Source organism: Crocodylus siamensis, chromosome 2, assembly GCF_052110815.1.
Source record: "Crocodylus siamensis isolate JL-2025a chromosome 2, ASM5211081v1, whole genome shotgun sequence".
NCBI lineage: Eukaryota > Metazoa > Chordata > Crocodylia > Crocodylidae > Crocodylus > Crocodylus siamensis.
Genome location: NC_143396.1, coordinates 60,255,905 through 60,277,998, shown reverse-complemented (window position 1 = coordinate 60,277,998; position 22,094 = coordinate 60,255,905). Strand labels below are relative to the sequence as shown.

The 22,094-nt window shown below is 43.0% G+C and overlaps 1 protein-coding gene across 1 annotated transcript in view; it reads left to right on the top strand.

Annotated features, from left to right (window-relative positions):
- SGCZ (sarcoglycan zeta) overlaps positions 1-22,094 on the top strand; it is a 1,118,440-nt gene that overhangs the window by 363,371 nt on the left and 732,975 nt on the right. The gene's annotated exons all lie outside the window — the stretch shown is intronic.

Sequence of the window (22,094 nt, the reverse complement as noted above, 5' to 3'; positions counted from 1 at the left end):
CCAGATACTAAAATACAAGATAAAAGAAACAGTTGACTTAAAAAAAGAAAAGAAAACAAGAAAAAAAAAAGTAAGTAAAAGAAAAAATATATGTGCATTTCCCCTTTCTCTTCTAGGCTTTGATAATTTGGATTTCATGTGTCATGTTTCCAACAACCACCATGAAAATTAAGAACTTTGCTGCTGTTGTTTTACTAATATTAGTAAAAATATTAAAACTAATATTAAAGACTCTGTGGTATGGAACTTTAAGGAAAATAGTGAATTGTGAAAGGTATGATGAAATCATAAGAGTACATGACACTAGATGCTTCTACATGTTCATTAATGCACTGTAATTATGGCACATTATGTTTAGTATCTATATTAACAGCTACTATCTGAATGCACCTTAATTGGTGCTACTGCACAGTAGCACTGGCACATGCTTTTTTGTGATGTTAATGCACAGTAGACTAATTTTAATGTGCATTAGCATGGTTTTTGCCTGCCACACTAATGCACAGTAGAATTAGTCTACAGCACATTGAGCATCTTGTGTAGATTTGCTCACTGGGCTGGGTCTTTAACAGTGCAAAAGAGCATAATTAGGAGAAATAGGGAGTGGCTTCACTGCCAGTAAAAACTTGTTTTCAGTGAGACATAATAGTTCAAAAAGAGATGCCCAATGACAGTGATGTAAACTGTATTGCTTGGGATATTTATGATTAGTAGGGACCTACCAAATTCACAGCAGAAGTAGAGTGCACAGCACCTCCTTTAATCTTGCATGTTCCCCTGCATGCAGTTTGCCTCTTGCCACCCCACCTCCCATTGCTAATTAGCAGAGGACCCTGCTGCTCCCTTCTGATCAGCAGGGAAGCTAAAAACACAGTTTAAAACATTTTTGCCCTTCTGTTGTTTTCTAGTGACTGACAGAGCTGTCTAGTCCCTCCCAGCTAATCAGTGGTAGGAGGCAAAAGTGGTGCCATATTTAAAAACGAAGCTTTTGCCTCCCCACTGGTCAGGAGCAAGCTGCAAGTGGGGCCCCTCCAATGATCAGTGGGGGCAGGGGCATTGGGGAACCTGCAAGGTTAAAGGAGTTATAGCACACTCCACTTCTGCTATTAATTTGGTAGGTCCTTAGTGATTAGACTACACAAAGAACAATACAAGAGGGAATATTCCTGTACCACCCATGGGAGGACTAGACAACCTGGTAAGTCTTTTCCATTTCTGTCTCCTGTGATAAAATTTAAACCATTTCACACTTTACATGTTTTCATATGCTCTCCCTCTTTTTCTCTCATATTCATTTAATTATGAACTTTTAAATATATAACTGTTGCATTGTTTTTAGGAAAAAAATGTTTGTGAACTTATGTAGTAAACTTATTTGGTCTCTGTAACTTTTCATAAGGATTGCTTATGCTTATTGGAGACCCTGAGCCAGCTTCTCATCTTAATTTAGTTTAGACCCTGATGTAACTAACTGCCTTCAGTGGAGTTACCCTAAGCTAAAAGAGGTCAACATCTGATCTACTGAATTGGATTTTCCTTTCCACGATAATTGTATGGAGTTATTTCTTGTTTACACAGGTCTAAGGAGATCTAGGCTAAGTATAAGTCATTATTGTCATCTTGTTTAATTAAACAAATAATATACACCTTAGCACTGGCAGTTAGTTAATTTGGTCTTGGGGTAAAATAACTGTTTCTGCAAAATGGTTGTACACCAGTCTTAACATCTAGGAGTTGAAAATGTGTGTTGTATAGCTCATACTAAAGCTCAGGTCAAAGAAAATATTGCGTGAATAAAGGGCAAAACCACAACGTTGACAAAATGGGATCCTTCTTGATTTATGTCAGTGTCACATTGCATGGATATTGACTGAGTCCTTGATTTTCTAAAATACTAATGATCTGTAACAGACAGCAGAGGCCCTGTTTTAAATATAATTGCTGAATTTTACAATTACTAGACTACAATTAGTAGCTGAAACTGAAAAATGTGTTTCTTTAGAAAACAAACCAATGTACACATAGCAAAATTTTAATAAACAGGAAATGTGCTATCTTAGTTTTTAGGTGTGGGATGAATTCAGTTAGATGCTGATGCATTTGCTTGCAATGACCACAGTAGAAATCAACCTTGTAAGCCTTGTATAACCTGCAAGGCTTACATATAAGAGACATAATTTGCACCCAGAGGCAATATTTCTAGGAATTCAGGTGTAATTTCACACATTTCTGTTTTCTTCCTCCCTTTTCCTTCTCCTCTACTCTAGTGTTTTCAACCTTTTTAGACTCCATGCTCCCCTCATCATACTAAAGGAACTGCCCCCAGAAAATTCTAGCTCTTTGGGTTTTTTTATTTTTTGATTACAAAAAATTAATATAGCAATTCTTGTGTTGCAAGTGAGACCACAGCACTTTGGTATGATTTTAAACAACATGGGGTGGTTACACAAATGCAGACAGCCCATCTGAAGGTGCTAACTCACGGCATTCTGCACATAGTGCCATGAGTTAGAGCACCATTAAACCAAATTGGTATGTTCAACTATTGAGTAGATGGGCTCAGAGCCTGCCTGCATGGGCCTTGGCCAGCAGTGACAGCAGTGGCTGGGAGAGGAGGGGGAGGAGAGGAGCATCTCCTGCCACCCATGCCCCTATCAGCTACCCCTTCTGGAGCTGGGCCAGGCTTGCATAGATGTGTGGAACGGGTTGGTCCCTCCCCCCTGTAGCCCACCCACACGAGTGTCTTGACAGTAGTGGAAGCTTCTGTGCCGGGAGCTCAGGAAGTGGGGTAAATTGAGGTCCCCCACCTCAAGGGCCCAGCCCAGCTTTCTCCAGGGGAGGAGTATCCAGGTTGGGCCTGTGAGGCAGGGGTATTTTTTTTCTCTCCCCCCTGCCCCAACTCCAGGCATGACAGTTATAGAAATGTTTCTGTTTAGAATCTGAAGGATCAGGTTTACAACAATAGTTAAAGTGGACTGAATCAGACAAAAGCGCTGCTAATGTATATATTGCATATCTTTGTTAAGGAGAAAAGACATACCTCTTCTTTAATTAATTACTTGTTCATCATGAACTTTAGCATCTGCATTAGAATGTAGAAATTCTGCAGTAAAATCTTGGTACACTGTTGAAACTTTGAGGACCCTAAGGCAATGGTGCCTAAGGTGACTGGGGCAACTGGCCAGGTACCAGCCCAGGCTCCAGGCCATGTCATGATGACACTGTCCTAAGAAATCCTTGTATTTAAATGTAAATCATTGTTGCTAAACCTGATGATCTGTCTGGGTTTGGACAGACCATGGTTGGGGGCCATGTTTAAGAGGGAAAGTTAGAGATAAAATGGTTATTTTACATAATGTGGTGACTATGTTTGGGGGGAAAGGATAATATATTATAAAAATGTTTGAAAAGTCTATGCCTACATGGAATTTAATCATCTAAAGGCATATTAGCTTAGCAATACCTGGACATCCTTAATGAGTGGTTGAAGGGATTTTTTTCATTGATTGTACTTGCTTTCTGCCAAATTAGTTATAGATTTTTTGTATATGAGCTATAGTATTCCTATAGCTATAAAAGGGATAAATAAAGAAGCTGAGTTACCATGGTATAATAAATGCAAGTAAGTATGCCTTTTTAATGGAAAATTAGTATATATGTAACTGTGCAAAAAGACTTGGTGTTCAGTGTAACAATGGCTAGCAATATGAAAAAATTTGCTTTGAAGTTTACTATTTAGTAATAATGGTATTTCAACACCTAAGACATTGGTTTCTAACAAAATAAAAGTATAAATAATTTGAAATAGTAACTTTTATCATTGCTGCCCAGCAATTTATAACCTCTTTGACTATACTGACAATATTTCCTTATGTAGGTCTCATTTACACATATTAAACTCATAAATGGCTCACCAAGTGCCCATTACTCTCCTTGAGAAATTAGTGTTATTTTGATAAATATAGTTTTCACAGTCCTTTTAACATTCACAACCATATTTTTTCAATAATTATGAAATTATTCTTTAGAAGTTCTTTGTATACAGATGAATAATTCTCTTTATGGAATGGTCTGAATAAGGCAATGACAAATAATAACACCAATTAGCATAGATACCTAATTGTCCAGTTGGATTAATGTCTCTACAGCTCAACTTGTTTGCCACCATTTTCATTAACAACAAAGGATGTGTGGTTTTATGTGGAAGTCAATACTGAACAGAGCTAAAAAAAACAGCAGGAAAAAGACATGTAAGAGACAACTAATTGCTTGAAACACCACTTCTAGAAAATAAGTTATCTAGTAAACTTAAGTCTGTTCTGCAAACTCTTTGCATATGGGATAACATGACAACCATGGTATCACGGTTGATTTTGTATATATGGCTATGGGTTGTAAGGGTTTAACCTGGAGGGGCAGGAAGAGAGATCCCAAAATTTAGCACCCCCAGTTTTCATGCAATAAAATGAACAAGATTATTTAGAATTATGTATTTTTGGGGAAACAGATTGCTTAGGAAACATGTTTATGCCTAGGATTCTAGTAATCTAAATCTGTATTCTGTATTTCAATAAATTTTGGGGAGGAAAGAAAACTGCAGATAAAGTAGGGTAAATAAGATGACATCACAGAGGTAAAATAATAGGCCTCTTTACATGCTCTTGACTTCCTACAGTGGATTCACTTGGAGGTAATATTTACCAGTTCCAGTTCTTTTTTTGTGTGTTAATATAGGAAATATCTCTGCAATTCATTTCAGCTTGAAAACTAAAGTGCATTCTTTAAATGTACACAAATATAATTTTAACCAAACAGCAAAGAATTATACAGTTATAACTTAGGAAAAAACAATTTTCTCATTTCCTTGTTTAGTCATTCTGCATTTTTTGGCACATTTTGCATGTAGTAAGTGTCAGTTTTTTGTGTACTCTGTCATTCATTTGATCTGTATTCATCTTCCATTGAGTGAACTGTTAAAAAAACAGAGAAAAATGTAAAATCACAAATTGGCAAGGGATCTCCATGGGGAATTAGGAAGAGGTATAAAAGTTGCAGCTGTTTCTAACTCATTGGTTTAATTGACTAAATATCAAGGTAAATGTACTTTGGAAGTATTTTGCATAGGTAAGGTAAAAGGCAGCTGTAAATCATGAGCAGTGTTAAAATTTTGAGGGAGTTCCCACTTTACAGATCAGTATAGCAATAAGCAAGGTCAGCTGTTTAAAGTACATACAGATGTTACACTTAGAAGTTTGGGGGATTAGATCAGGTAAAAAATGATCACCTGATCTACCTTAGTCATTCCTCATTTGAATCATCCTCTTTACAAATTAATTGCAAAACAATGCAGACATTACCAGGAAATTACTTTAAGCCATGTGATTGTAGACCAGTTGCTTGTTTTACAGCTGTTTGTCAGTTCCAGGAACCCAATCTAAGTACATCTGGGTGGAGGTACAAGTAGGGGCGTCACAGGGAAGTTAGTCTATGGGGGAGTAGGTCTGAAGAGGCTAGCAGGGAGGAGCAGTATGGAGTGATTAAAGAGACTAGCTTTGGTTGGTGGGCAGGGCAGTTTCATGGGATTGGAGAGGCTACTGGATCCATGGTGGGGTTGGCTAGTCTGCTGGAAAGTTTGTTTATTTGGGGGTGAAGGGGTTAAGGTGACTAAAAAGAGGGGGAAAAAAAGCCTGGTTGGGTGTAGGGGTAAGAAAAGCACTACCCCCAGGGGTGGGGCAAGTGGCTGGGTTTCTCCTTCTCAGGGTTGTGCTCTGAACATGTTAAGTAGATCAGTCTGACCCAGGCCTGACCTAAATTTAGTGCACCTAAAGTTAGACTGGGCCAGCCATTGTTTGCCTGATCTAGCCTTCAGGGAACATCTATACAGTTTGACACTCAGATTGACCTAACTGGGGATATAAAAGTAGGGTCTACAAGGGGGGTGAACTAAGTTGGAATGGACAGCCATTTGTTGCCTAAGCTGACCTCATAAACATGTAAGTATAATGCTTATAGGTAGACAGGTCTTTGGATGTAAATCCTGTGTCTCTTATTAGACAAACTCAAATAGGTGGGGAAAAACCCTTAGCAAGCTTTTGGGCACAAACACCCTTCATTAGGCTGAAATAGTGTAATGAAGATCCAGGAGTAAAGCCACAAGGCTTGATGTGCAGAGAAACCTGGCCATTCCTTTAGACCATATGTGTGCACAACAGTTGAAAAAATTGCTTTTGTGAATTATAACCTCTACTGTTCCTTAGGATTGTGTGTTCTAACAGCAACAGACTACTTTCTGCTCAAAGTCCAGTATTTTTTTGCAAGCGTGCAGAAGTGTGGACTTTATTTGTTAGTATTGTATGTGATACCGTTCTGTATGGTCACCTGCAAAGGCTTTGATTATATTTTTAAGGAAATTATGCAAAACAATTGTCTAAATTATAACATTAGTCATTCCAATACTCTGTATAGTCATTCTGTTATTCTACATAATCACCTTAATGAAAGAGTTGCCCTACATCAAAGACTTTATTTGCGGTTTAGGATATGACATGGAGGTCAAGACCTGCAGTCTGTATGCAAGCTAAAGCTCCTGTTCACTTTAATGGGTTTTGCCTGAGCAAGAATTGCAAGATCTTGCTATTTGTATTCTAGTCATTCCATACAGTCAATGAATACTCCTTATTCTCTTCACATAAGTGGCAATTAGAAAGTTTTGAATTCAAAATGCTTGCTGCTTTCCTTTTATAGAAGAAACAAAATTGCAGGCAGTTCCTTCCCTGAACAGTTTGAAGCTTAAAAGCAGGATGAAGTAAAAGTCTTAGAAAAGACTACAACCGAAAGGACAAGAAAGTTTATTACCTTAAAGCCATAGTATTTGCTGCTATAAAGAGGTTCTCAGGCTGCAGAGGGCTTGGACACAGATGCAGATAGTCAGCAGGTGAAAGAGTCTGCCAACTGGGGAGGTGATAGCTGCATCTAATGACCAGTAAATGCGGGTGGGGCTACAGACAGAGCTGAGAGCTCCAGGAGCAGAGGACCAGAAGTAGAAAATAGGTTGGGTTGCTATGCCATGGAAGGAGTCAGAAGCCTGGTTTATCTTATCTAAGTTTGAAGAAAGCAGGTTTTGCTTTCATTTGGTTTTTGCTTGCTTTGTTGTTCACTCTGGGGGAAAGGTTGCCCATATGAAAAAAATGACTGGATGCATGAATTTAGAGCTTGATTGGCCTTGATGAAGAAGCTCAGCGAGTGATCTGCTTGCAGCTACTCGTTCCCAATAGAAACTCTTCCTTTTAATTCCTTTTATTTTCCTAAAAGCAGCAAAATAGATGCAATGTAATGGAACACATAAAATGTGCTTGAGTTTTAGGATGTACCTTTAGCTAGAGAACCCCTTGAATAAGGTAGTATACTTTATTAAGAAACTACCCTACATCACATCCATGAATGAGAAACTTAAGTCCTTATGGTTGTAACAGTGGCAAGAGTTCAAAATCTAGTTTCTAAATTAACACGCATTTGGCAAGCTGGAGCCTTAGTCTATCTCAATTCTCCTTTACCTTTTACAGGCATCAGAAACCAGTTGCAGACCATGCCAAAACAGAACATCTCATCCTGCCCAGTTCTAGAGTGTCAGACACTGAGAATAAAACAGTCTCAGGAGCATTAGGTCTGTAGTTACCAGAATATATTGAATTGAACCTAATGCAATAAGGTCAGAGTAGGTCTTAACCACCCCCCCACAAACACACACTATTTCTTTTTTTTTAATGCATCTATATCCAGAATCATTGCTCTGAAGGAGGAAGATGGGGAGTTATGAAAAATCCATTTCTGTTCATCTGCCCAGAAAAACTGGGTGCAAGGGAACTGTATTTCTCTACTGTCTCTTCTTGTAGTAGAATTTTGTTGTCTCCACTTCTTCCCTCCCCGCCCCCGCCACTGAGTTTAACCCCTAGTAGAATTGCATGTTTAGGGTTTGCTTAATCATAAGCATGTAAATAGTCCCACTGAAAAATATAGCCTAAATATGTTGTTTTTTGGAAGTTTAGATAGTAGGATAATGGGCATAATATTAACAGAACAAAAATATATTTTACAAGCGTATCCTGTCATGTTTTAGGAATATTTTAAACTGAGCTATTACTCTTCCCTTAAGAAAATATAAACAGTTGTTTTCTTGTAATAGAAAATTCCAGTGTCACAAGTGTATTTCATCCAAGGCTAATACAAAAGGAACTCTTCTATGTATGTTAAGAAGCGGGTACCGGGGTGAGACATGTTAGGCTATTGACTCTAGCTAGAACTTTTTTTTGTATGTTTAAATCAACCATAACTACTTCCAGAGAAATGACTGTCATCAGGTGACCCTGATGGCAGATGGGGGTGGGGGGAGGGACCCTGTTAGTACTGTTTTGTCTCTATTTTATGCTCATGATTTAGAGAGAAGAAAAAAGGCATAATAACAACAATAAATTTGAACCTAGATGTAAGAACCAGATGCACACTTAAAAAAAAAAAAAAAGATATATGAAGGCTGTGATTGTTTCTTGTCTCTTAAATCCAACTGAGAAACAGCTCACATTGTGTAACAATGGCAGATTTCATATTTAGAAAAGAAATGCAATTTTAATTTAGCCTATAATGATACTTTAGTCGAGGTGTCTGTTATTAACCATGTCAGTCTGATTGCTTTTCTGACTGCAGTTTTCAATTAGGCAAAATCTGTTCTATTCAAGCGCGAAAAGAGGGGAGGTGGGGGAAGATTTCTGTTAGCAATTCATGAACTTGAATAGGCACTTACAGGAAGACACTCTGCATTTCTTGAAGAGCAATTTTAACTTGTGTAAAATTGATATTTCTAGATTTAGATAAATGTTGCTAACGTGACTAAAGGTGCTTTTCTGGAAATATCATCTTTCAAAGTACTTTATCTGATAGTGGGGTCCTGGCATATGGTAGTTTTAAAATGTGTTGTCTACTTGGTTTTTCCCAAAATGCTCCATAAAGGTGTTTATGTACTCTAAATAAGAAGCCACTCAAAAAATAGACTTTTGTGAGCTTCAAGAAAAAATGGTTTATAGAGTGCCTTTTGTTTGCTTGTTTTACTACTCTGGAACACTGTTACCACTTATTTTTGTGAGGCATAAAAAATTTGAAGGCTGGTAATAGAAGTCCTTCCATTCTTGTTTGAGTGAGGATAGACTACAGCAGTGATTCTCAAACTTTTTTTTTTTTTTGTGGACCACTTGAAAATGGCTGAGGGTCTTGGCAGACCACTTGTTGTTGTTGCTCTACAAATCAAATCGCACATCTCATATTTTAATACCAGTAGTCCTACCTTACAAGTACAGATTCTTGATTTGTTTCACAACCTTTCTGCGTAACACCTGAATGGAGCTCACAGACCAGTGGTGGTCCACGGACCACAGTTTGGGAACCTTGGAACTAAAGTATCCTAGTCTGAGGATCCATAATGGGAGTGTGCAATATCTCTTTCAGTGACTTGTATAGATGACTAAGAATGTGGGATGAAAGGGTTAAGTGTGGCAGCAAAGTTTTTAGAAACTGGAAGAACTCTCTTAAGTCGCTCTGGATTGAATCAGTATTAATAATGGACAGTATTAAGTATTTTAAGTTTAAATTCTACTACAGTGCAGCATCCTAACATAAATCCCAATGGAAATGGACAGTAGAATCAGGCTATCAAAGATTTTGTAGATTTTCATAGACATTCAGGCTGGAAAGAACCTCAGAAGATCGAGTCCTACCCCAGGGGCAGGAAGTCAGCTGGGGTTGAAGGATCCCAGCAAGATAAACATTCAAGTGTCTCTTAAAGGAGTCCAGAGTAGGTGCTTGCACCACCTCTGGTGGCGGTATGTTCCAGGCCTTGGGGGTTCAGACAGTAAAGAATTCTGCCTTATGTCCAGCCTGAAAGGGTCTTGAAGGAGTTTGTGACCATTTGACCTTATCATTCCCTGGGGTGCTCTGAACAGGTGCTCTTCCAGATCCTGATGTACACCTCTTATATACTTTTAGGTAGCCACCGGGTTTCCCCGAGCCTGCACTTTTCCAGGCTGAAGAGCCCCATAGCTCTCAGGCTCTCATAAGGCGTGTTTTTTTTCCTGCCCTCTGATCAATCATGTGGCCCTCCTCTGGACTCTTTCAAGCTTCTCCACATCCTTTTTAAATTGTGGAGCCCAGAATTGGATGCAGTACTCCCAGCTGCAGCCTTACCAAGGCCAAGTACAGTGAGAGGATGACATCCTGGGATTTGCTAGAGAAGCATCACTGGATGCAAACCAGTGTTTTGCTTGCTTTGCCAGCTGCAACATCACATTGGTGGCTCATTCATCTTGTGGTTAATCATGCCGTCCAAGTCCCTTTTGGCTGTGCTGTTAGCAAGCATAGCACTACCAGGCCTATAAGCACGTTGCGGGCTTTTCTTCCCAAGGTGGAGTACCTTGCATTTTTCAGTGTTGAATGCCATCAGGTTTTCATTCGCCCATTTTCTGAGCCTGTCAAGGTCGGCCTGGATCACCATCCTGTCCTTAGGTGAGGACGCTTTACCCCAAAATTTGGTGTCATCGGCAAACTTGGCTAGTCTGCTTCTGACACCAATGTCCACATCATTAGTGAAGATGTTAAAAAGTATAGGCCCAAGGACAGAGCCTTGGGGGGACCCCACTGGTCATGGTGCACCATGATGATTGGTTTCTATCAACTACTACTCTCTGGGTCAGACCTCAGAGCCAATTCCTCAGCCATCAGACTGTGATGTAGCCAAGGCCACAGTTGACCAGTTTTTCTATGAGGTGATCATGGGATACTAGATTGAAAGCTTTTTTTTTTAAACTCAGGATGTGTGACATCAATCTCTTCTCCCTTGTCCAGGTTATATGTCACCTAGTCATAGAAGGCGATGAGATTGTTGCAGGTAGGTCTTGCCTGACCAAACTTGTGCTGGCTATCCCTCAGGATGTTGCCATCAGCCAGTTTGTCAAGAATGGTCTCTTCGATGATTTTTTCTAAGATCTTCCCTAGGATAGAGGTTAGACTAGTAGGCCTGTAGTTCCCTGGATCTACTTTCTTTCCTTTCTTAAAGATAGTAACTGGAGTAGACTGGCAATAAGCAGGAGAATGCATGGAATCACTTGACCTTTGTGCTCAGTGTAGAGCAAGAACTTCAAGATATGATTCTATGGGGAAAAAAAATTCTCCCTGCCAGCAAAAAAAAAAAAGGACTTGCAACTCTTAGAATAGGGCACAATGACATGCTGACATAACTCATACTGCTTTATTTCTTAAATTATTAAAGTCTGTACTCAACACAGTACAGCTATGTCCTTTATGGTCCCTGTAAGGCTAAAAATCACAATGTCAGCAGTGACATTTATTTTTCTGATATCTTTCTCCTGCAAATAGCTGCTTCTCAGAGGGGTCCATTGTAAAGAATGTATGTCATTGTAGAAAGCATACATCAACAGAGAAGCCCCATCATCTGTAGTATAGGTCAGTGCAAGTAAAAGACCTAGATAAAATAGAATGAACAGAATCTTAGCACTAGAGAGACCATACAGAAAAAAACAGTGATATACAGATGCATCAACATAACTTCAACAAAATTGCAACCAGCTAGTATGGATATACTAAGAATAAATTGTCAAATAAACTTGATCTCCTTCTTTGACAAAACAGCTAGCTAGGTGGATGAAGAGAATGCAGTAGATATATTATATCTGAACTTTAGCATGGTTTTTTCAAAGTCCTACGTGACCTTCTTATAAACAAATTGGATAAAGATGAGAGACAAAATTAACAAAAAGTGGATAAACACATAGCTCACTAGTTGCAAGTAAAGGGTAATGATAAATGGATCCATGTCAAAATGGCATGCGATTTTGAGTGGAGTCCCACAGGGATTGTCCTAGGCCAGTGCTTTTCAATGTGTTTGGAATGTGTTATTTGGATGATGGAATAAGGAGTGTTTTGAGAAGTTTTGCAGATGAGACAAAGCTGCAAAGGACTGAATACATTGGAGGATGGGGCACAATTCTGAAGGATCTGGATTTATTGGAAATCTGGGCTGAAGCTGAGGGGATGAAGTTCAGTAATAACATACACAAGATGCTACTATGCCTCAGGGTGGGGGCGGGGAATGATTAAAAATGAATACGAAAAGGGATGATAATTGGCTGCATGGCGGTGCTGTGGAGAAGGATCTGAGAGTTTTGATGGGTTGGAGGCAGAACACGAGTATGCAGTGTGACATAGCTTCATAAAAAGAACTTGAATTTTGGGTAAGATTAAGTGCAAGACACAGGAGGTGATAATGCTTGTTTACATGGCACTGGTTAGACCTCATCTAGGGTATTACGATGACACGTGGACTCCACACTTTAAAAAGAATGTGGAAAAGGAACAAAGGATTTAGGAGTGGGCAACCAAAAAATAAAGGGCTCGGAGGGCAAGCCCTATGAAGAGAGGCTGACAGAAATAGGTATGTTCAGCTTGCAGAGCAGGTAGTTGAAGGCTACTATCATAACAGTTTTTAATTATCTGAAGAGGTGTCATAAAGAAAAGGGAGAACACTTTCTCTGCTGCACAGAGCAGGACATGAACTGATAGCTTGAAATTATGGCAAAGTAGGTTTAGAGGTCTCTTCTAGCCCTGGTTTTCTATGCTCAGAACTGTGAAGCAGTGGAATAGATTGCCTAAGGAAGTTGTGGAACCTTCACCATTTGGAGGTTTTTAAGAAGAGGTTGGACACGCATTAGTTAGGGATGATCTAGGAATAGCTATGCCTGGAGTGTTGTATAAAGAGAGATTATAAGAAGGCCAGGAACCCTCTGGAAGTAGGTTGCTGGGAGATGAAAAGCGATCTTCAGCCTAAAACAAACGTGTCCCAGCCGCCTGCAGAGGTTTCAGGATTTTTAGCCTGTGACTTCCACCAGGGTTTAGAGTTATATACATGGGTGGTGTTGGGACCTCCTGTGGGGGAACAGCCAGAAATAATAGTGAACACCCTGTTGTCTCGCAGGTTACGTTTATCTTTCTCTCCTTGAGAGCCTGTAACCATGCTTCACCTCCTAGACAGAGAAAGAGTTCCCATTGTCATTCATGGGGATGATGCTGTACTGGGTTGGTGAAAAGGTACTGTCTTGGCAGAATCATAGCACTAGTTTGCTGTAGAAACCCCACCGGTATAAAAGGATGGGGATAAGTGGTGGACTTGTGGATACAGCCTCCTTCTAGTTGTATTAAAATGGGTACCATTCCACCATGTCTTTGTATAGGTATGATTCACAAGCCATGTAATAACTTTGTTCCAACCTGTAGCACACTCTTCCACTTGGTAGGCTTCACGCCATCGCTGGAGAGTGTTGTCAGCCATAGGAATAAGAGGGGGTACATTCTCCCATAAAAGCAGTGGCTCGAGAGGCTGAACAGATGCAGAATGCACAATTGAGGGCACAGACTTAGGGGCATTGAGCTCAATGGGGTTTCCCTCAGGAAGTATGTAACAAACCCACAAACAAGCAGAGCTAGAACAATTATCTCCTCTCCCATAGTTAGCCATTCCAGCCTTCAGGTAGAGAATATACCCAAGATAACTGGTGCCACAGGTGCACTGACAGTTACCACCTTGCCAATTAACTATCTGGTTTCTTCTGCTCAGAGACCAGGATTTTACTTGCTCTGGGCTGGCAGGTTCCTTCCAATACAGATACTGCAGCTGGACCACATGAAGATCATCTGAGTGTGTTCCCGGGGATGCTCTTCAGGGTCAGGCTACTCCTTTAGGTCTTCAGGAGCAAGTTCCTTAATGTCTGGGTAATAAGGATAGTAGGCATGCCCTACCCAGGAAACGCAATACACATTAACAAGAAGAACACAATTAGAACAGTCCACCACTTCATGGTGCCAGTCAGTTCAGACAGGTGACAGAGCAGGACTTGTCTTCAGTGGCAGGCTCAATTAGGAATGGCTATGGCTGCATTTGTGGACAGATCCAATCTGTAGGAACAAGACGGCAAGGACCTTGGCTCCCATTTGATGAACCTGACTTAAATACCCACTGTGTCTTATGTATACCTTTTGCCAATAGTGTTTGTAGCCAAGTGGGCTTCTCTCAGGCCAGCTGTTGCTGGCCTCCCACCTGCTTCCGGGCACACCACCCACATGTCTTGCCCACCATGACTTGCTGGAAAACTAATAAGCCATTCAATAAGGCAGGAGGCTGCCCACTTCTTTTGCCCCAGTGCCAGGGGGTGCTATCTGTGGCTTCATTCCTCCCCTATACCACAGCCCAAGCCTTGTAGGTGGCACCCAGATGTTAACAAGCACACCAGGCCCACACTAGGCTCCAGAATCCTCATAGGACCCTCCTTTTGTCCCCCCTCTCTGGCAGCCTATGCCACCTTCATTTGGGCTGCTGAGCTTCTCATAGCTGGCTCCCCTCTTGTGCATGGTCCCTGCTCAGGACCTTCGCCCATACACCTCAAAGGCCAGGTGGGGGCCCAGGCCCAAGACTCTGGGTGCCCCGTGCAGTGGGTGCCTGGCCCTTTTGCCCTTCACAGTCTTGACCCCAGCATGGGCCAGTCTAACTCCAGCCTCACTAGCCCCACACTCTCCCCAGGTCCCCTTTCCTGGATATGGGGAGCTGGGGTATCTCAGACCATGACTGGTGCTACTATGGATGTTACATTTGATCCACACTGCCTTCCAGCAGTGGAGGACTTACTGGGGTCAGGACTCGCCTCTCTTGCATGGGGGCTGAGTCCCTTTCACTCGGCCTCTGGCCCAAATCTTGGCCTCAGGCACCCGAACACTTACCTGGGCCTACTCCCCTTGCTTGGGGCTCCACATCAACCCCCTCACTTCGGGCTCCAGATCTCTGCCCTTTTCTTGGGGTTACCCCTCACTGGGGCTCCACAACTCTGCCCCTTATTTGGGGCTACAGATCTTGTCCCCCTTCAATGGGGCTACCCCTCACTGGGATCCTAATTTCCACCCCCCTTCACTTAAGGCTACAGGGTTTGCTCCATGGTGGGTTCAGGTGGCTGTAGCTGTGCCTGGCCCCAACCTTCCCTCAGGGTTTCCAACCCCCACAGGGCTCGGGCAGCCTCGGCTTTACCTGGCTCCCACTCTCCTCCTAAGAGCTTAAACCCCCACAACTACCTCCAATAGAATGCAAACCTACCTGAAAGTGAGGGCTATGGTTAAGGCACCCCTTTCCACCTTTCACCAGGGTGATAACTGGCCTGGCCTTTCCTGGGGCTTCCTGTGCCACTGAGAGCTCCACCAGGCCTCCCACTCCCAGCAGGATGCAGTTTTAAGTCATGCCCAGGACTAGGAGCTTCCTGACCATCCTCTACAGATCCTCCCTTGCCTCCAGATGATACCAGCAGCCCTACAGCCATGCAATGTTGTTGTCTGTCCTCCAGCAGCAAAACTGCCCTGTTTATTTGGGCAGCCCTGGATCCAAAACGGCTGCCCTCATCAGGCACCTGTTGGCTGCTAGCTTCAGGCCTTAAAGTAGCAGGCACCTACAGTGCCCTGCCACAGTGTCCCCTCCCATTCATCTCCGTGAGGATGCTTTACTACCACCTGATCTCCTGCCTGGAGTTTTCCTGGGTCACCACCCCTAGGTCACTCTACTGTGGCTCGCAGGAACCACCCAATCCAAAGGCTTATTGCATAGGGCTTCCTCCCAGATAAGGCCAGTTATTGGCCCAATGGATAGCTTGATCCAGATGCAAGTCCCAGTCCTTTAAGAGCTGGGCCAGTGGCCAACTGCAAATTGCATTTGAGGATGCCGTTGGCTAGCTCTACCAATCCATTAGACTGTGGATGGGATGGGATGTGATATGTCCATAACATACCATGTTTTGTGGTCCAGTCATACACAAGATGATTGCAGAAGTCAGGGCTATTATTGCTGTCTAGTTCTATGGGTGGTAGATACACAGCTAGCAGAGTTCCCAGTGTTGCACAAGTGTCCTGGGCTGTAGCTCTTGCTGAAGTGCAGGTGAATGTTATTCCTGTGATAACTTCTACAGCTACAAACGTGTACTGTCGCTTCCGGAAAGTTTGAGGGAGGGGGCCTATGAAATCACATTGCCATACCTGCCACACTACCTTTCCCTCACGTAATGACAACGGGACAGTTGGGCAAGGTTTTAATCTCATCTTGACCTCTCGGCAGGTGATGCATGAGTCAACTATTTCTTGTGCTGCTTTTTTAGTCATGTGAATGCCCCAAGACATGGCCAGGTGGGTGGTCCCATCACGTCAGGGGTGCCTGTGTTGTCTGTGTAGCCATTCTGTGGCTCCTTCCCCAGGTGTACAGTGGGAAGAGGAATCGGGTAATGATGGACTAACTGCTTTATTTTCTTCTTTAATATACAAGGTTTCAGTCCCCTCCTCCCTTGTTAGCTGATTAACTCCCATATTCCACTTTGCCTCCGGGCCTTATTCCCATGTGCTGCATTCACATGTCGGAAGTGTAAAGGAAGCTCATTTTGGGCTAACTTCCATAAGGTCTCCCATTCCTCATGGCTCCAAATGTCTTGTCCTCGTCTTTTAAAGTTTTGCTTGTTTCACAGGTGTAGGCATTTTGTTTATCCTTCCACCACCATACAGGAGTTGCTATAAATATAAATGGGCTTTACAGGACATGGACCTTCTACTAATTCCTACACAGCCATGCTGAGCACTGCTTTGAGCTTGGCATACTGCATGCTTTTTCGGAGGCCTTGTAATACTACTTGCTTGCCATCTTTAATCCTCAAGGTGGCTGCTCTCCAGACATGACCTTGAGCAGATCCATCTGTAAAACAGAATTGACATCAGCCGAGGTCTCCATTTCAGGCAGGAAAGGAGGTTGTTCTTTGGGTGAAGGTTCACTACAACTTGCTTGGTCAGGATAAACATTAATTGTACTTTCTGTGACCCTTTCAACTAATGCAGGGCATCCCTTTGGGGTTACTCATTGGACCTGGCTCAAGATGTAATAAATCCACTTTTGGACCATGATGTCTTGGGCTCTTTCCCCAGGTGGCAGCTGGTGGCCTGCCAGAGCCATTCTGAGAATAGGTATCAGAGTAGTGATAAGAGTGGGTAATTCCCCCCTCAGTGCTTCTGTGGCTTTCGGGGCTGCTGTTGCTGCCTACAACATCTGTTCTAAGAGCATATACATTGCTTCCATCCCTCTCCTAGGCTCCAGAATCCAAGGGGTTTTCCTTCTGCTTCTGAGGACTCCTTCTGCCACAGGCTTCACTGTGGTCCTCCTTCCAAGACACCCTATATGTAGCCAAAGCTCTCCTTCAGGACGTTGTGCTGCTAGGAAAACATAAACAGTTACTGCTTCCTTAAGGGCCCATAAGGCATACTCATGCTCAGGACCCCATTCCCATTTAGTCCTCTTCTTACACAGGTTATACAAGGGACGAACTAATATACTAAACTCAGGAACATGCATATGCCAAAAATTGAGTGCTCCCAATTGGGTCTGCAGTTCTTTCACATCAGTGGGAGTTGGGGTCTCTACTATACTTTGCAGCCCTTCAGTTGGTATTGTGGGCCCCCCATTCTACCATTCTGTTCCTAGGAATTCACACTGGGGCCCTACTTCTTGGACTTTCCATTCAGACAGCATGAATCCGAAGGCTTTTAATGATTCAAAGGCCTTGGTGGCAGCCTCTTTCTCTTGACTGCCTACCATGATGTCATCTGTATATTGCCATATGTTTATATCGGGGTACTCTTCTTGGACCTCATGAACTATGGTAGCTAGAACCCCGTGAGCCAGGCTGGGTCTGTGTATCCCCCCCGGGGCAACACGATATAGGTATATTGCTGCTGTATCCACGTGAAAGCAAATACTGGCCAGTGACTTTCATGGATGGGAACAGCAAAAAACATGTCCTTGATATCAATGGATCCCATTCATGCAGGTCCATAACAACAGATGTTTTCTGTCAAGGGTGGTAGTGATGGGACGGCAGCCATCAAGGGGTCAGTATTGGCTTTCAAAGCTCAAAATCAATAGTCAGCTGCCACCCTGCGTTTGGCTTATGCACTGGCTATGCTGGATTGTTATACAGAGAGCCCCATCCTCCAACTCCTGGCTGATGCTATACTGGATAGGTTGTGTGGCCTCGGATTTTGATAGTGGGGTCTGTGTATTCCTTTCATGGGAGGCAGGGTTAGTGGAATCATGCTACATCAGGTTACAGCTGTTATAGCCATTTCGTCTGATTCTTGGTGAGGCACTGCGCATCAGAACTGCCAATTCACTCTTTCAAGGGCAAACTGCTGTCCTCTTAGTACATTACGTCCCAGTAAGCTTGGTCTCCCCTTAAGTATTACTGCTGCCACCATTACCTCAGAGCCATTAGATAACACACAAGTTTCTCAGACCAGACGTCCTGGTCGTCTGGTACCTCAGACTTCAATTACTTGATAAGGGGTTCCTTTCTCCCCCTTCCAATCTGAGGAATCTAAAATCTGACCACCTGTGTCTAATAGCATATCAATTGACTTCTCACTTTTGCCTAATTGAATCTGTACAGGTATCTGAATTAAGGGGCTAATATTAATTTTAGATACCTGTCTCCAGCCTGCTACTGCCCCCATTGTGGCCCCTTTCTTTGGGGGTTGGGCTGGCTGGAGTTCCTAGGCCATGTGATTACTGGGGGTAAAGCCTGGCAGCCCTGCATGTGTCTGGGAAAATGTCAACAGTTCTGCCTTCAGGACAGCGAATCCCTCCGGTGGCACTGGTGGTGGTGCAGAAGACTGCTTTTGGGCTTGCCCTTTCTCTACAGCCCTCACAAGACACTGGTGGGCAATCCATCAATTTGTGCCTTATTGAAACTGGCAGCTAGATCTCTAAAATGCATTTTAATAGCCCTTGTTGGTTCCATTGTTCCTCTGCTTTCCCTGTGTGAAGCTGGGGTGCTATGCTTTGTAATTGTACAACAGAGTTGATTTCTGACGTATTAGTAATAGGTTAGACAAGGATTTATTTGTGGTAGTTTGGATAGGGATAATCCAGGGTTGGAGTAGATGACTGCTAACCCTATTTTTCTATGATTCTTTGAAAATAGATCTTTGATCCATGCTGTCTACCAAAATAAATGTAAATATTTACTTCATACAATGTACATAAAGAGTTTTCTTAAAATTTAGTGAGGAAATTTAAATAAAAATCTTGCAATGCCCTTAACTTTCCACCATATCCTTACTCTTTACTTTGTTGATAACAATAAGCATATTCAAAACAATTTTTGAGCCAAATTTTCATATCAAGCATCTGGTAAAAGTCTCATTTTTGATCATCAATTCTTGTGAATATTAGAACCTTGCATGGAGTTTTAACTTAATCCCTTCTGAATCTTTCTATATCAACTAGAACATGAGGTGGGAATTGTCCTGTAATGAGAGAAAGCTAGTATCTAGGACACTAGAAGGCATGAGTAGCCAATTCTGGGGTTAAGGATTATCTCTAGATTTTGTCATTTTCATTTTGAGGTAGTTTGGGGGATAAAAATGAACATCAGGAAGGGACAACTTTTGACTGTGTACAAAATGCCCACAATACATAGGATGAGATTACACATCACAATTAATGTTACTAAGAATACTTAAAACTTAAATGATCACATATTAAGGCTTATTAATGAGTGCTAAGTGCCCTTTAGGGATTAAAGTTATGCCACTTTGAACTAGGATTATCTTCATGTTGTACTTGAGTTAATTTAACTTCTGGGTGGTCATCTGAATTAGAACTGCCAATTTGCTGTTCTCCAGTATTTCAGGAGGCACTGCTCCCAGATAAGCTAGCTATTGTCCAGGATTGTATGGCACTGGACTGACAGCTGGGAACAGCTGGGCAACAGGTGGATGGGGATGGTGAGTGGGGAGGGGAGCTAAGCCCGGGAAAGGGCAGGGGAAAGAGGAGAGGTAGGGAGTTAGGAGCTGCTGGCTTGCTGTGGTGTCAACACCTATACAACCAAATGGGTTGCTAACTGCTTGGAAGGCTGCACCCAGAGAGTGGTGGTGGATGGGTCATTTTTGACCTGGAGGGATGTGGGCAGTGGGGTTCTGCAGGGCTCGGTCCTCGGGTCCACACTGTTCAACATCTTCATCAGTGACTTGGACGAGGGGATAAAAAAACACCCTGTTCAAATTTGCTGATGACACTAAGATGTGGGGGGATGTGGGCACACTGGAAGGAAGGAATAGACTGCAATCAGACCTAGACAGGTTACAGGGGTGGGTGGATGAAACTAGGATGGGATTCAACACTGACAAGTGCAAGGTGATGCACCTAGGGAGGAACAACTGGCACCATACCTACAGGTTGGGGAACTCCCTCCTTGTCAGTACAGAGGCAGAAAAGGACCTTGGAGTCATCGCTGATGCCAAGGTGAACATGGAGCAGCAGTGTGTGGATGCAGTCAGGAAGGCCAATCGCACCTTACCATGCATCCACAGATGCATCTCAAGTAGGTCCAAGGAGATGATCCTCCCTATCTATGCGGCACTGGTCAGGCTGCAGCTGGAGTACTGCGTCCAGTTCTGGGCACCGCACTTCAAGAGGCATGTGGACAACATGGAGAGGGTCCAGAGGAGGGCCACTCGCATGATCAGGGGTCAGCAGGGAGGCCCTACGAGGGGAGGCTATGGGACCTGAACCTGTTCAGCCTCCACAAGAGAAGGCTGAGGGGGGAATCTAGTGGCCTGTTACAAACTAGTCAGAGGGGACCAGCAGGCATTGGGGGGAGTCCCTGTTTCCCCAAGCGCTACCAGGAGCGACTAGAAATAATGGTCACAAGCTTGCAGAGGGTAAATTCATACTAGACATCAGGAGGCGCTACTTCACTACCAGGGAGAGTAGGATCTGGAACCAACTTCCAAGTGAAGTGGTGCTGGCTCCTACCTTGGGGGTCTTTAAGACAAAGCTAGACAAACACCTTGTTGGGGTCGTTTGACCCCAGTACTCTTTCTTGCCATGGCAGGGGGTCAGACTTGATGATCTGCTCGGGTCCCTTTTGACCCTACAAACTATGAAGCTTCCCCCCTCTGCATTCAAAAGTGCTTCCCTGCTACCTGCGTTGCCCTCTGCGCCACATCAGCCCCTCCACCCCTCATTACTGCCCTAACACCTTGATCAGTTCATGAATAGTGGAGGTGTTGTAGGAGAATTCCCCTTCCTTGCCTGCTCCCAGGGTCCCTGCAGACCACACTTCCCTTGTGTGCTCAGATCCAGCTCTTCCCAGACCATGCAACTGAAGAGGAGGCAGGGAGAGCAAGTGTGTGTGTGTGGGGGGGGGGGGCGGTCCATAGTCTGTCAGGTACAGCTCTGTCTAGAAAGTTGTATCCTCTGAGGTTTGAGTCTTGCAGATTTTGATGGGGATAGGGGGAGGGGAGTCCAGACTGGGAATGGGGGAGTGATACAGGGGTGGAAGGACCAATCACAGGATGGAGGCAGATCTAGGGATTAATGAGGGGCAGTGAGGTAATTTTTGGGACCGTGGAAAGAATGATCTGGGGGAACTGTGGGGCTTCTCTCCTCCCCTGCTCCTCACCCATCCTATATTGTGTCTAGAGAGCCAGGAAGCAGGACAGGTATGGAGTAGACTTGTAGCCCCTAGCTATATCCCTGCTCATCATCCCTCTAACAGCAGGTCTGAGCAGTGCATATTAAGCGGTTATTAACCCCAAAAGTGTGACTGATCATTAGCATTAGTTAACTTTAATACAGATTAATATTCCTCAGAACTAGAATTTGCTAGCTCTGATGTGTAACCTCACTCCCAGTCAGAGTATGGCGAAGAGTCCTTGAACTGATATTATACTAATATATGTGGGTCAGAATCTTCATGTTATGGTTCAGCTAGCTCCATTTATTGTATACACAGCATTTGATACCATTTCTAAAGAAGAAGAGTACACAGTGAATTCATCTGAACACAAAAGCAAAAACTAAGAGCTTTCTATGAAAGGACACTTACTATTTATAACTCCTTTTGTCTGCTTCTGTGATACTAAACTGTGGAACTGTAGAACTCCCTTTATTCTCCAGGTGTTCCCAT